Consider the following 13882-nt stretch of genomic DNA (forward strand, 5'->3'; position numbering starts at 1 on the left):
TCAGACTGTGAGAGAATGGGTTGGCAATGCTAATTCTCCCGCTAACCTTGTCCCTTTGCCCAGTCAGTCACTTCTTGTTCTGCCCCTGGTCTAGCTTACCCAGCAGCTCACACACTCGGCCCTCCCGTCCTGCGGTCCTTGGGAGTTCACCATTTACATACCCCAACAGTAAAACAATTGCTAGCTTGGCCTTTAAAACAATCCCTCCAGTTAACGTGCTCCACTGGTTTATAACTCACAAATTCTAGACACAGGCTTCCCAAACAGCTTCACTCACACCATCACAAATGACCTGAGGAGAAAGTCTGGGTTACTGGGAGCAGGTGCACTGCACCCTACACAGGCAACACCACTGGGGGGGGGGGGGGGCATTATTCTTTTATATTCACCTGAGTATGTGGACATTGATCTATAGGCTTCACTGAATATGAATGTAATGTAGGGTGTCAGAATCTCTGTTTAAAATTTTCCATTTCTGCGTCTGAGGTCTGGTCATGTGATTATGACACCCCCACCCCCCAGACCAACAGTGGAATTTCCTGGTCCTTCTAGGCTGGCGGGGGCAGATTTAAATGCTCAGTCTGGCTTTGCTAGAGTGTTGTGGAGGTTGGATTTAATAGTTGGTCAAAAGTATTATCAGAAAGTTAAAGACAAAATGAGACAGCAGTTTTGTACATACATGTTTATTTCTCATTTCTTCACTTGTAATTCTTTTTCTTCACAGCTTTTGAACTGTTCCCCCCGGCACTGAATAAAACCACTTTGCACTAACGTGCTGTTGGGGCTTACCACCTGTGTTTTTCCCAACTGGTGACCCTCGTCGGGCATACGTACCCACACCTGATAGCAAAGTGTGACACTCTCTCATTATTCCCATAATACTCTAATCCAGGCATCCTGGTGGATCTCCTCTGCATGCATAGAACCAAAAGATAAAGGTGACTGTAAGCGGGAATCCGTCTCTCTCCCCTATAATCCCTCAAAGTTGCCACGTAAATTGATAGGGTGGTTAAGAACTAGTCAGGAAGTTCGATTCAGGAGCCGCAAGGTAATATTGCAGCTCTATAAAACTCTGGACCGCACTTAAAGTACTGTGTTCAGTTCTGGTCATTATAGGATGGGTGTGGAAGCTTTAAAGAGGATTCAGAAAAGATTTACCAGGATGCTGCCTGGACTAAAAAGCGTATCATGGGGAAAGGTTGAATGAACTAGGGATTTTCTCTTTGGAGCAAAGGAGGACAAGAGGTGACTTGATGGAGATGTATAAGATGATAGTTTCAAGTAAATTTATTATCAAAGTACATAACATATATATGTCACCATATTGTGTGGAAAGCCAAAGATATTTTCCAATGGTGGGAATAGCTAATACAAAGGGCTATAACTTCAGGGTGTTTGGAGGAGAGTATAGGAGGGATGTCAGAGGTAGGGTTTTTTAAAGCACAGAGAATGTGGGTGTGTGGAATATGCTGCCAGAGATCGTGGTAGATACATTAGGGACATTTAAGAAACTCTTAGGTAGGCACATGGATGGTAGAAAAATGGAGGGCTGTGCAGGAGGAAAGGGTTAGATTGATCTCAGAGTAGAGTCAACGGTTGGTACAACATCATTGACCGAAGATTCAAGATTGTTTATTGTCATTCTTCAGTACACCAGTTTAAAGGAAAATCAAATGATTGTTATTCCAGACCCAATGTAGCATAAAAAAGCAGTAAAAACACAATATGATTTAAAAGTGTTTCTATAAAACACCATGTACAAATAACTGTTGAGTACGTTCATATATACATAAAACTTGCTTATACACATACATAGCTTAAATACTCTAGTAGGGCCAATACAGTGCTGTAATGTGCTATGTTCAATGTTCTATGTTCCTCAGACCATCTGGGATCCGACCGTGAACCACATTTAACTCAGACCCACATCTGACAATTTGCCAATTGAAGCAATTTACATAAAAAACACTTTACAGCTGCTTTCATGTCCCTTCGAGAATTCCCCAAAGCTCTCTTGCTGCCAGTGAGATACCTTTGAAGTGTAATAGAGGAGATATGGAGCCAATTTGCGCACAGCAAGCTGCGACACAAAGCGAGGAGGTAAAGATCCTGATGATGCAGCGACAATTATCAGCCTTGGATCACCAAGAGTAAACTTCCCTGCTCTGGTTTATAGCCATCTCATAGTCCACCATGGGTAAAGCCCGACCTACCACGGAGCGCATCTACACAGAGCCCTGTCACAGGAAAGCAGTGTCCATCATCAAAGACCCCCCACCATTCAGGCCAAGCTCTCTTCTCACAGCTGACATCAGGAAGGAGGTACAGATGCCTCAGGACTCACATCACCAGGCTCAGGACCAGTTATTACCTCTTAAACCATCGGGCTCCTGAACCAGAGGAGATAACTTCACTCGCCCATCACTGAACTGTTCCCACAAACTATGGACTCACTTTCAATGACTCTTCATCTCAAGTCCTCGATATTTATTGCTGATTTATTGTTATTAATTTCTTTTCTTCTCGTTTTGTATTTGCACAGTAGGTTGCTGGGTGCAGTCTTTCATTGATTTCATACTTCATGAGCTTACTGTGAATGCCTGCAAGAAGATGAACCTCAGGGTTGTATACGGAGACATAAACAGGCAAAGTTACTTTCAACCTTGGATTTGAGTTCATCACCCCAAGGGAGCGCAGGAGCCTTGGATAGATGCCTCATCGGAATGACAAGACCCCAGTCACTCAGCTGTCCCTCGGTACGGGTAATCGGCATATTACTGTCACACGCACAAAGGTGCAAAGAAATTCCAGGCATATCTTCGTACAGACGTGTACCTTGAGGTAGTACAGAACACTGAATCGAGTGTCACAGCTACAGAGAGTGCAGTGCAGGCTGTCAACTCCAGTGCAAGGGCCATAACGAGGGAGATTGGGAGATCATGCATTCATGATAAAGATCCTCCCTATCTGTGACATCTACCGGGGACATTGCAGACGAAGGGACCAAGCATTGTTAGAGAGCCCTACCACCCATCCCACAATAAGACCATAATATTGGAGTAGAATTAGGCCATTTGGCCCATCGGGTATGCTCTGCCATTTCGTCATCCATTTTCCCTCTCGGCCCCAATCTCCTGCCTTCTCCCCATATCCTTTCATGCCCTGACCAATCAAGAATGTATCAACCTCTGCATTAAGGGTACCCAATGACTTGGCCTCTATGGCCATCTGTGGCAACAAATTCCACAGATTCACCACGCTCTGGCTAAAGAAATTCCTCCTCATCTCCGTTCTCTTTGCAAGAGATAAATAAACATCCTCCCTATTTGTGACATTTACCAGGAGTGTTGTATACGGAGGGTACAGAAGCACTGCTGAGGGCCCCGACCACCCATCCCATGATCTCTTTGACCCACACCATCAGGGAGGAGGTACAGGAACATCGGGACTAGGACTGCCAGACTGGGTAACAGCTTCTTCCCTCAGGCTGTGAGACCCTACCACCACCGAGGTCCCATCACTAGGACAGGGAGCTGTTTCCCTGTGCAGCTCAATGCACATGATTTTGAATTGTATTTTATTAACTTATTTCTGGTAATATTTTGGTTTATGTGCTGTGTGTGATGTATGTTTTGTGGGTGCACCGTGGTCCAGAGGAATATTTTGGTTGTATAGACATACAGTCAGATGACAATAAACTCAAACTTGAACTTGAGATGCAAGGACATACATATAGAAAGGTGCCAGTAACATCATGGAGGATCATGGACTGTTTGTCCCACTCCCATCTACGTAGCCTCTATTCCAGTTGAGTCTGGTGGTCCTGGCATGGATGTTATGTAGCCTGCTCCCCGATGGGAGTGGGACAAACAGTCCATGAGCAGGGTGGGTGGGATCCTTCACGGTCCCGTTGTGGACGCTACGTAGCCTCCTCCCCGATGGGAGTGGGACAAACAGTCTATGAGCAGGGTGGGTGGAATCCTTCATGATGTTACTGGCCCTTTTCTGCCACCTTTCTCTACATATGTCCTTGAAGACGGGTGGCTGGTGCCAGGGATGCGTTGGGCAGTTTTGACGACCAAAATGGAAGTAGAACCTTCCATTTCCAGGTTAAGAAGCTGCTATTCAACACCTCTCGTCCCAACCTAAAACCAATAAAAAAAATCCAGTACTATCACTCCACCTCCCCAAGGTAAAGGTATTTCCTGGAGACAGAATTATTGCTTGCAGCCAACCATCACAAAAAACCTATAAAGCCACATCCCTTCACAGTGTGAATAGTATGGGTTGGAGAGAGAGGGGGTCCAAGGAAATTAAACCTAGAAACATAGAAAACCTACAGCACAATACAGGCCCTTCAGCCCTCAAAGTTGTGATGAACGCGTCCCTACCTAAGAAATTACTAGGCTTACCCCTGGCCCTCTATTTTTCTAAGCTCTGTGTACCAATCCAAAAGTCTCTTAAAAGACCCTAATGTATCCACCTCCACCACCGTTGCCAGCAGCCCATTCCACACACTCACCACTCTCTGAGTAAAAAACTTACCCCGACATCTCCTCTGTACCTACTCCCCAGCACCTTCAACCTGTGTGCTCTTGTGGCAACATTTCAGCCCTGGGGAAAAAGCCTCTGACTATCCACACAATCAATGCCTCTCATCACCTTATACACCTCTATCAGGTCACCTCCCATCTTCCTTCGCTCCAAGAGAAAAGGCCGAGTTCACTCAACCTATTCTCATAAGGCATGCTCCCCAATCCAGGCAACATCCTTGTAAATCTCCTCTGCACCCTTTCTATGGCTTCCACATCCTTCCTGTAGTGAGGTGACCAAAACTGAGCACAGTACTCCAAGTGGGGTCTGACCAGGGTCCTACATAGCAGCAATATTACCTCTCGGCTCCTAAATTCAGTTCCATGATTGATGAAGGCCAATACACCATACATCTTCTTAACCACAGAGTCAACCTGCGCAGCTGCTTTGAGCGTCCTGTGGACCCGGACCCCAAGATCCCTCTGATCCTCCACACTGCCAAGAGTCTTACCATTAATACTATATTCTGCCATCACATTTGACCTACCAAAATGAACCATTTCACTCTTATCTGGGTTGAACTCCATCTGTCACTTCTCAGTCAGTTTTGCATCCTATCAATGTCCCGCTGTAACCTCTGACAACCCTCCACACTATCCACAACACCTCCAATCTTTGTATCATCAGCAAACTTACTAACCCTCCCTCCACTTCCTCATCCAGGTCATTTATAAAAATCATGAAGAGTGAGAATCCCAGAACAGATCCCTGAGGCACACCACTGGTCACCAACCTCCATGCAGAATATGACCCACCTACAACCACTCTATGCCTTCCGTGGGCAAACAAAGCTATGTCCCCTTGGATCCCATGCCTCCTTACTTTTGCAATAAGTCTTGCATGGGGTACCTTGTCAAATGCCTTGCTGAAATCCATATACACTACATCTACTGCTCTTCCTTCATTAAAGTGTTTAGTCACATCCTCAAGAAATTCAGTCAGGCTCGTAAGGCACAACCTGCCCTTGACAAAGCTATGCTGACTATTCCTAATCATATTATACCTCTCCAAATGTTCATAAATCCTGCCTCTCAGGATCTTCTCCATCAACTTACCAACCACTCAGGTAAGACTCACTGGTCTATAATTTCCTGGGCTATCTTTACTCCCTTTCTTGAATAAAGGAACAACATTTGCAACTCTCCAATCCTCCGGAACCTCTCCTCTCCCCATTGATAACGCAAAGATCATCGCCAGAGGCTCAGCAATCTCCTCCCTCGCCTCCCACAGTAGCCTGGGGTACATCCTGTCCGATCCTGGTGACTTACCCAACTTGATGCTTTCCAAAAGCTCCAGCACATCCTCTTCCTTAATATCTACATGCTCAAAATTTTGCACAGTCTTAATATCTACATGCTACTGCCTGCGCAGTCTTGCCTCTCTTTACCACGAGTTGTAAAATGCCTTCACTCCGGAAAACCTTAGCCGTTCCACTCGTAGTCTTCTTGCTCCGAATCTTGGTCCTTGCTCAAAAACAATTTTCCCCAAGAAGTAAGGCTGATCAATGCCTCCACCTACAGTGCTGTTAGAAAGTTTGTGAACTGTAGAATTTTCTCTATTTCTGCACAAATATGACCTAAAGTGTGATCAGATATTCACGCAAATCCTAAAACTAGATAAAGAGAACCCAATTAAATGAATAACACAAAACATCCTACTTGTTGATTTATTTATTGACAAAATTATCCAATATTACACGTATTTTTTGGAAAATGTATGTGAACCTTTGCTTTCAGTAGCTGATGTTGCCCCGTTGTACAGCAATAACTTCAACCAACAATTTCCAGTAACTGTTGATCAGTTCTGCACATCAGCCTGGAGGAATTTTAGGCCATTTCTCCTTACAAAACTGTTTCAACTTGGTGGGCTTCCTTGCATGAACTGCTTACTTCATGTCCTTCCATAATATTTCTATAGGATTAAGGTCAGGACTTTGACTCAATCATTCCCAAAAAAATTGTCTTTTTTTAAACCTTTCTGTTATTGATTTACTCTTATGTTTCGGATCATTGTCTTCTTGCATTATCCAACTTCAATTAAACTTCAGATGACGAAACACTACCCTGACGTTCTCCTGTAAAATGTCTTGATAAAATTTTGAATTGATTTTCCCTTAACGATTGCAAGCTGTCCAGGCCCTGGGGCAGCAAAGCAGCCCAAACCATGATGCTCCTTCCACCATACTTCGCAGTTGGGATGAGGTTTCTGTGTTGGTGTGCAGTCCTTTTTCCCTTCAAACATAGCAGTGTGTATTTCTGCCAAAAAAGCTCAACTTTTGTCTCATCTATCCACAGAACATTGTCCCAGAAGTATTGTTGAACGTCCAGGCAGTCTTTTACAAACTTGAGATGTACAATAATGTGCTTTTGTTGGAGAGCAGTGGTTTCCTCCGTGGTGCCTTTCCACGAACACCATTCTTGTTCAGTGTTTTTCTGATAGTGGACACATGAACGGAGACTTTAGCAAGTTCTCGAGATTACTGCAGGTAATTTGCTGTTACCCTTGGGTTCTTTTCCACCTCCTTCAGCATTGCACGTTGTGCTCTTGGTGTGATCTTTGCAGGACGCCCACTCCGAGGAAGAGTAGCAACAGTACTGAGCTTCCTCCATTTGTAGACAACTTCTCTTCCTGTGGACTTTGAACACTCTGGTCTTTAGAAATACTACTGTAGCTCTTTCCAGCTTCATGCACCTCTGCAATTCCTCTTCTAAGGTCCTCTGAAAGTTGTTTTGATTGCGGCATGGTGCACATCAATAGATCTTTCTTGAGGAGAGCGGGCTCTGTCAGTAACCTGACTTTGTGTGTATTTTTTATAGGACAGGGCCCCTCTACAACCAACATCTTCAATCCCATCATATTGATTGGAACAGCTGACTCTAAATAGCTTTTGTAGAAGACATTACCCCAGAGGTTCACATACTTTTTTCCAACAAAGACATGCAATATTGGATAATCATTCTCAATAAATAATGAACAAGTATAATGTTTTTGTGTTATTTATTTAATCAAGCTCGCTCTATCTAGTTTTAGGACTTACATGAAGATCTGATCATTGTTATTTCCTGTCAGTCACTTCATGTACAGTGTAGTGTCACCTTAAGGACATAGAATCAATTATGTGTATAAACAATCTTATATTTATCGTGTTTTTATTATCTCTTTATCTTTCATATTTCTGTGCTGCCTGGGATCTGGATTAACAATTATTTCATTCTCTTGTGTACACTCGTTTACTGGAAATGACATTAAAAATCTCGAATCTTACTTTGAATGGTCTGAACAAAGGGGAAAAGCGGGGAGATTAATGCAAGTAAAAGAAGCAATTTGGTACACGTGATAAATAAACAGATCTTGAGATCTCCCCAGTCACCCAGCAATCCGACCCGGAGTCAAAGTCATCTTTGCCGAAATCCACACAGCACACACAAAATGCTGGAGGAACTCAGCAGGCCAGAGAGCACCTATGGAAAAAAAGTACAGTCGATGTTCCGGGCCAAGAAACCCACACAGTTTTCATTCTTTTAAAAAAGTGATGATGGGAGGTGGGAAGAGGAGAGAGAGAAAGGGGAAAGATGCAGACTCCATCTCACATCATGCACCAGTAAGTTTTAACAGGCAGATTTTAATACGTCTCCAATCCTTTCTCTTAACTTCTGGTATTTTCTCCCCATCCCTCCTTCTCCCTTTTTCCATTCCCCTTTCTGGCTCCTCCCCTTCTGCTCACCTACCCACCATCACCCACTCGATCCCCTCCTCCTTCCTTTCTTTTCCATGGTGCACCCTCCTGTCAGATTCCTTCTTCTTCAGCCTTTGCTTCTTCCACCTGTCACCTCCCAGCTTCTCACTTCATCCCCTGTCCCCACCCACCTGGTCTCACCTGTCACCTCCCAGCTTCTCACTTCATGCCCGTCCCCACCCACCTGGTCTCACCTGTCACCTCCCAGCTTCTCACTTCATCCCCGTCCCCACCCACCTGGTCTCACCTGTCACCTCCCAGCTTCTCACTTCATCCCCGTCCCCACCCACCTGGTCTCACCCGTCACCTCCCAGCTTCTCACTTCATCCCCTGTCCCCACCCACCTGGTCTCACCCGTCACCTCCCAGCTTCTCACTTCATCCCCGTCCCCACCCACCTGGTCTCACCTGTCACCTCCCAGCTTCTCACTTCATCCCCGTCCCCACCCACCTGGTCTGACCTGTCACCTCCCAGCTTCTCACTTCATCCCCGTCCCCACCCACCTGGTCTGACCTGTCACCTCCCAGCTTCTCACTTCATCCCCTCTCCCCACCCACCTGGTCTCACCTGTCACCTCCCAGCTTCTCACTTCATCCCCGTCCCCACCCACCTGGTCTCACCTGTCACCTCCCAGCTTCTCACTTCATCCCCTCTGCCCACCCACCTGGTCTGACCTGTCACCTCCCAGCTTCTCACTTCATCCCCGTCCCCACCCATCTGGTCTCACCTGTCACCTCCCAGCTTCTCACTTCATCCCCTGTCCCCACCCACCTGGTCTCACCTGTCACCTCCCAGCTTCTCACTTCATCCCCTCTCCCCACCCACCTGGTCTCACCTGTCACCTCCCAGCTTCTCACTTCATCCCCGTCCCCACCCACCTGGTCTCACCTGTCACCTCCCAGCTTCTCACTTCATCCCCTGTCCCCACCCACCTGGTCTCACCTGTCACCTCCCAGCTTCTCACTTCATCCCCTCTGCCCACCCACCTGGTCTCACCTGTCACCTCCCAGCTTCTCACTTCATCCCCTCTCCCCACCCACCTGGTCTCACCCGTCACCTCCCAGCTTCTCACTTCATCCCCTGTCCCCACCCACCTGGTCTCACCTGTCACCTCCCAGCTTCTCACTTCATCCCCTGTCCCCACCCACCTGGTCTCACCTGTCACCTCCCAGCTTCTCACTTCATCCCCTGTCCCCACCCACCTGGTCTCACCTGTCACCTCCCAGCTTCTCACTTCACCCCCGTCCCCACCCACCTGGTCTCACCTGTCACCTCCCAGCTTCTCACTTCATCCCCGTCCCCACCCACCTGGTCTGACCTGTCACCTCCCAGCTTCTCACTTCATCCCCGTCCCCACCCACCTGGTCTCACCTGTCACCTCCCAGCTTCTCACTTCATCCCCGTCCCCACCCACCTGGTCTCACCTGTCACCTCCCAGCTTCTCACTTCATCCCCGTCCCCACCCACCTGGTCTCACCTGTCACCTCCCAGCTTCTCACTTCATCCCCGTCCCCACCCACCTGGTCTCACCTGTCACCTCCCAGCTTCTCACTTCATCCCCGTCCCCACCCACCTGGTCTGACCTGTCACCTCCCAGCTTCTCACTTCATCCCCGTCCCCACCCACCTGGTCTCACCTGTCACCTCCCAGCTTACAGTCTTCCCCCCTCCCCCTCTCCTTTTTATCCTGGCATCTTCCCCCTTCCTTTTGAGTCCTGATGAAGGTCTCGGCCCCAAACGTCCACCGTTTATTCTTCTCTATAGACGTTGCCTGACCTGCTGAGTTCCTCCAGCATTTTGTGTGCGTTGCTCCGGACTTCCAGCATCCGCAGAATCTCTTGTGTTTATAATATCTAACTTTGGCCTGTTGACCAGGCTGCTTAATCATGGTTGCAACAGAGTAGCTGACAGAAGACTGAGGCACAGTAATGATCAATACTCACTCCCATGACAACGTGATGCGTCAAGGGAGAAAAACATGCCCATTACACAACTGGGCTGAAGATCGGCCATCTCCGTTAAGGCGGGTGCGCTGGAGGGGATGGGATGGGCCTCTACTAGAATAGCGGGGACTTCACCACATTCGCCTCCTAACCAACACCACAGTCAGAATATCGGAGAGCTGACAACCTGAGGGAACTTCACCCATGTTGGCCTTCTAGCACCAGAATACAGCACAGGGTGGGGTGTGGGCAGGGATAGCAGAGAAGGGTTCAGAGTATCTGTCCAGTTGATATTATTTCAACAATCAACAGATTTCTTGATCAGAGACTGAGTGTGGGACAGAGAGAGAGAGAGAGAGAGAGAGAGAGACAGTGGCAAAGGGGAAGTGTAAGAGAGAGACAAAGTAAGAGAAAGAGGTATAAAGCGGGGGGAAAGAGACACTGAGGCATAATGAGAGAGGATGGGAGATTGAGCCAAAGTGGTATGGGGGGGGGGGGGGGAAGGCTGTTAGTGAAAGAGACGCACAGAGTAGGAGAAAGAGAAAGTGGGAGGAGGAGACAGGGATGAAAGGATGGAAGAGAGAGACAGTGGGGAAGTTAGAGAAAGACACACAGAGTGAGGGAAACAAAGCGAGGGAGAGAGAAAGACATAATGAGAAAGAGACACCATGAGAGAGCGAAACCGGAGAAAGAGGTCGAAACCACGATATAAAGTAAGAGGCAGGGAGATCCGGAGATACAACGTGGGAGAGCGCGACATACAGAAGTGGGAACATGAGAGCGGGTGACTGCGTCCGTCTATCGGCGTCAGAAACAGAGAACAGTTAGACATTTTCTCAAAATTAATCCCCACATAGTTTTCAACACGACTCGCCTCCTTTTCTCCCCCTCCTCCGAGAACATGAGGGGAGGGTCGAAGTAAACAGCTTCACAGATCAGACCCTGTCCCTAGCGGCCTTTCGTTTGCGAATCCCACGTTTCGCTGCTCGATTGTGTTCATCTCGGAACGGTGGCAGCGAGCAAACGCCAAACCTACACCTCGCATCGAGGAGCGGCGGCGGAAACTTCCTCTAAACTTTTGTTTTCTTTTGAAACAAACGACCGCCGAGCCTCTCTCTCTCTCTCTCTCCCACAGTCCGGTAAAAATGCCGTCCTGCTTCTCAAAGAGTTCCGAAACAGATATTTGTTTAAAAGTTCCGAAACAGATGTTTTAAGGGTTTTAAAACTGCACGCACTATTGCGGCTGCTACATCACACGATATTGGTGTCAGAAATAACTGCCAGGAGGTACTGAGATGTTGGAAAACCCCAGATCAAAATTAAAATACATTTAAGTATACATCAAAGGAACAAAGGCAGAGTACGAACATGTAAGAGCATAAAGTTTCTGTACAAGCGATCGACAACTGAAGGCAACAACTGTTTCAAACAATCTCCCTGCACTCAGCGCACAAAGACGACTCGATACAAAGAAAGTCGTCAAATAAGCTTTAAGACTTACAGTTTTGCCGTTGCAGAGATACATCAAGGAATTATTCCCAACCCCAGGTACTGGGTACGCACAGTACATGATTGCACGGGTTTGATGACGCCTCGAGACAGAATTTAGTAATTCCCTCGGATAAAAGTAGACTGGGAGAAGAGATGAAGCAAAACACTGACTCGCCCTCCTCGGTCTACAAGATCCCTTTTACCACATGGCCCTCGTCTAAAGGCACATGCTGATGAGGATCGAGCCATTCCTCTCCCAGTTAAAGGGGAGGGCGTGTTATTTGGCAAAAGATCAAGGAATGAGATGGACTGAACCAGCGAGGGAGCTGTGAACTCTGCGGAGGCGATCAATTCTTAAAGGGAAACAAAAGTCAGCAAGGAGTCTGTGTAGTTCAGCACCCGAGTGCAACTGGTGTGCCGGAGAGTTTTACGGGAGGGGGGTGAGCAGAGAGCGGGACACGGAGCACAGGGTCGGAAAAAGCTGCACCAAATGCCAGTTCCATCACGGGAACATCCCCAGCATCGAGAAGCGGCATCCGTCATTAAGGACCCCCATCACCCGGGGCATGCCCTCTTCACACTGCTACCATCAGGGAGGAGATTCAGGAGCCTGAAAACACCCACTCAGTGTTTCAGGGACAGATTTCTGAATGGACTTTGAACCCTCGTACACAAGTGTTTTCCCTCTCTTTTAGCACTAATTTTATAATATATATATTTATTACTGTATTTTATAGTTTATTATTATGCATTGCAATGTACTGCTGCCGCAAAACAACAAATTTTACAACATTTGCGGGCAACATTAAACTTGATTCTGATTTAGGCAGAAGAAGGGATTCTCCAGATGCCGCAAATCCAGGTCTCTCTCTCACACAATGCGGGGGGAGCTCAGGCTACGCCCCCGTGCCGCCGTTTTGAGGGTCGCGGACTGAACACCCCTCATATGCCCAGCGGCAGTCTCCCTCCCAAAGCAGGCAGCCCTAACTTCAAGCATTATTACGGCTAGAAAACCTCAGGGAAAATGGTTCTCCAAGCCTCCGCCCCCTCCCCGGGAATGATTCACTTCCTCGCCAACCGATGGAATTCAAGGTGGCAGTGGGAGTCTCAGGCCTCTTCTGGGCATTACCCAACTACCATGTCCCCATTCCGGTTCCGACCTGCCACGATGAGGCCACTCTCAGGTTGGAGGAGCAAACCCCGTCCTCACCTGCCTATCACCTCCCTCTGGTGCCCCTCCTCCTTCCCTTTCTACCAGGGTCCACTCTCCTCTCCTATCAGATTCCTTCTGCTCCTTTCCCACCCACCTGGCTTTACCCAAGCAACACACACAAAATGCTGGTGGAACACAGCAGGCCAGGCAGCATCTATAAGGAGAAGCGATGCCGACGTTTCGTCAGGACCAGGTGTGTTGCTTGAATTTCCAGCATCTGCAGATTTCCTCGTGTTTGGCTTCACCCATCATCTTTTCAGCCAATCTTCTCCCTTTTTATCCTGGTGTATTTCCCCTTCCTTCCCAGTCTCAGCCCGAAACATGGACATTTCTGCCAGACCTGTTGAGTTCCTCCGGCATTCTGTGTGAGAACGCTCCGGACTACCAGCGTCTGCAGAATCTCTTGTGTTTATATCATTCCCTACCCTGGCCCTGGAACCTCGGAACCTAAATCCCCAAACCAGACAGAACGGAGAGCGAGCTGAGTGTTTAAGGACGTTCCCTCCAAAGGATGGTAGAAGCAGGGATCTCCGAGCGAGCGGTAGGACCGCTTCTTGTTCGTCAGGTGGGGGTTGAAAGGTTACCAGTATTGGGGGAAATGGCATGGTCGTGTAGCAGTTGGAGCAACACTTTAAACCAGTTCCATTCCCACTGCTGTCTGTGTCGCATGGGTCTCCTCCCACCCCCAAAAAGATGTACGGGTTGGGGTCAGTGCGTTGCGGGCATGTCATGTTGGCACTGGAAGCCTGGCGACGCTTGTGGGCTGCCCCCAGCACCATCCTCGCCTATCTGATTGGACGCAAAATGAGGCATTTCACTGTATGACTCAATGTGCATGTGGCGAATGAAGTTCCAAGAACTCCAAGCCCCAAGACTCTAGCCTCGAGATACCAGGCCTCCAAAATCT

At 47.8% G+C, this 13882-nt stretch overlaps 1 pseudogene; it reads right to left on the minus strand.

Annotated features, from left to right (window-relative positions):
* LOC132399627 (transcription factor 12-like) overlaps positions 1–12426 on the minus strand; it is a 168151-nt pseudogene extending 155725 nt beyond the window's left edge.
* Positions 12427–13882: the final 1456 nt, after the last annotated feature.

Source organism: Hypanus sabinus, chromosome 9 (assembly GCF_030144855.1).
Source record: "Hypanus sabinus isolate sHypSab1 chromosome 9, sHypSab1.hap1, whole genome shotgun sequence".
Lineage (NCBI taxonomy): Eukaryota > Metazoa > Chordata > Chondrichthyes > Myliobatiformes > Dasyatidae > Hypanus > Hypanus sabinus.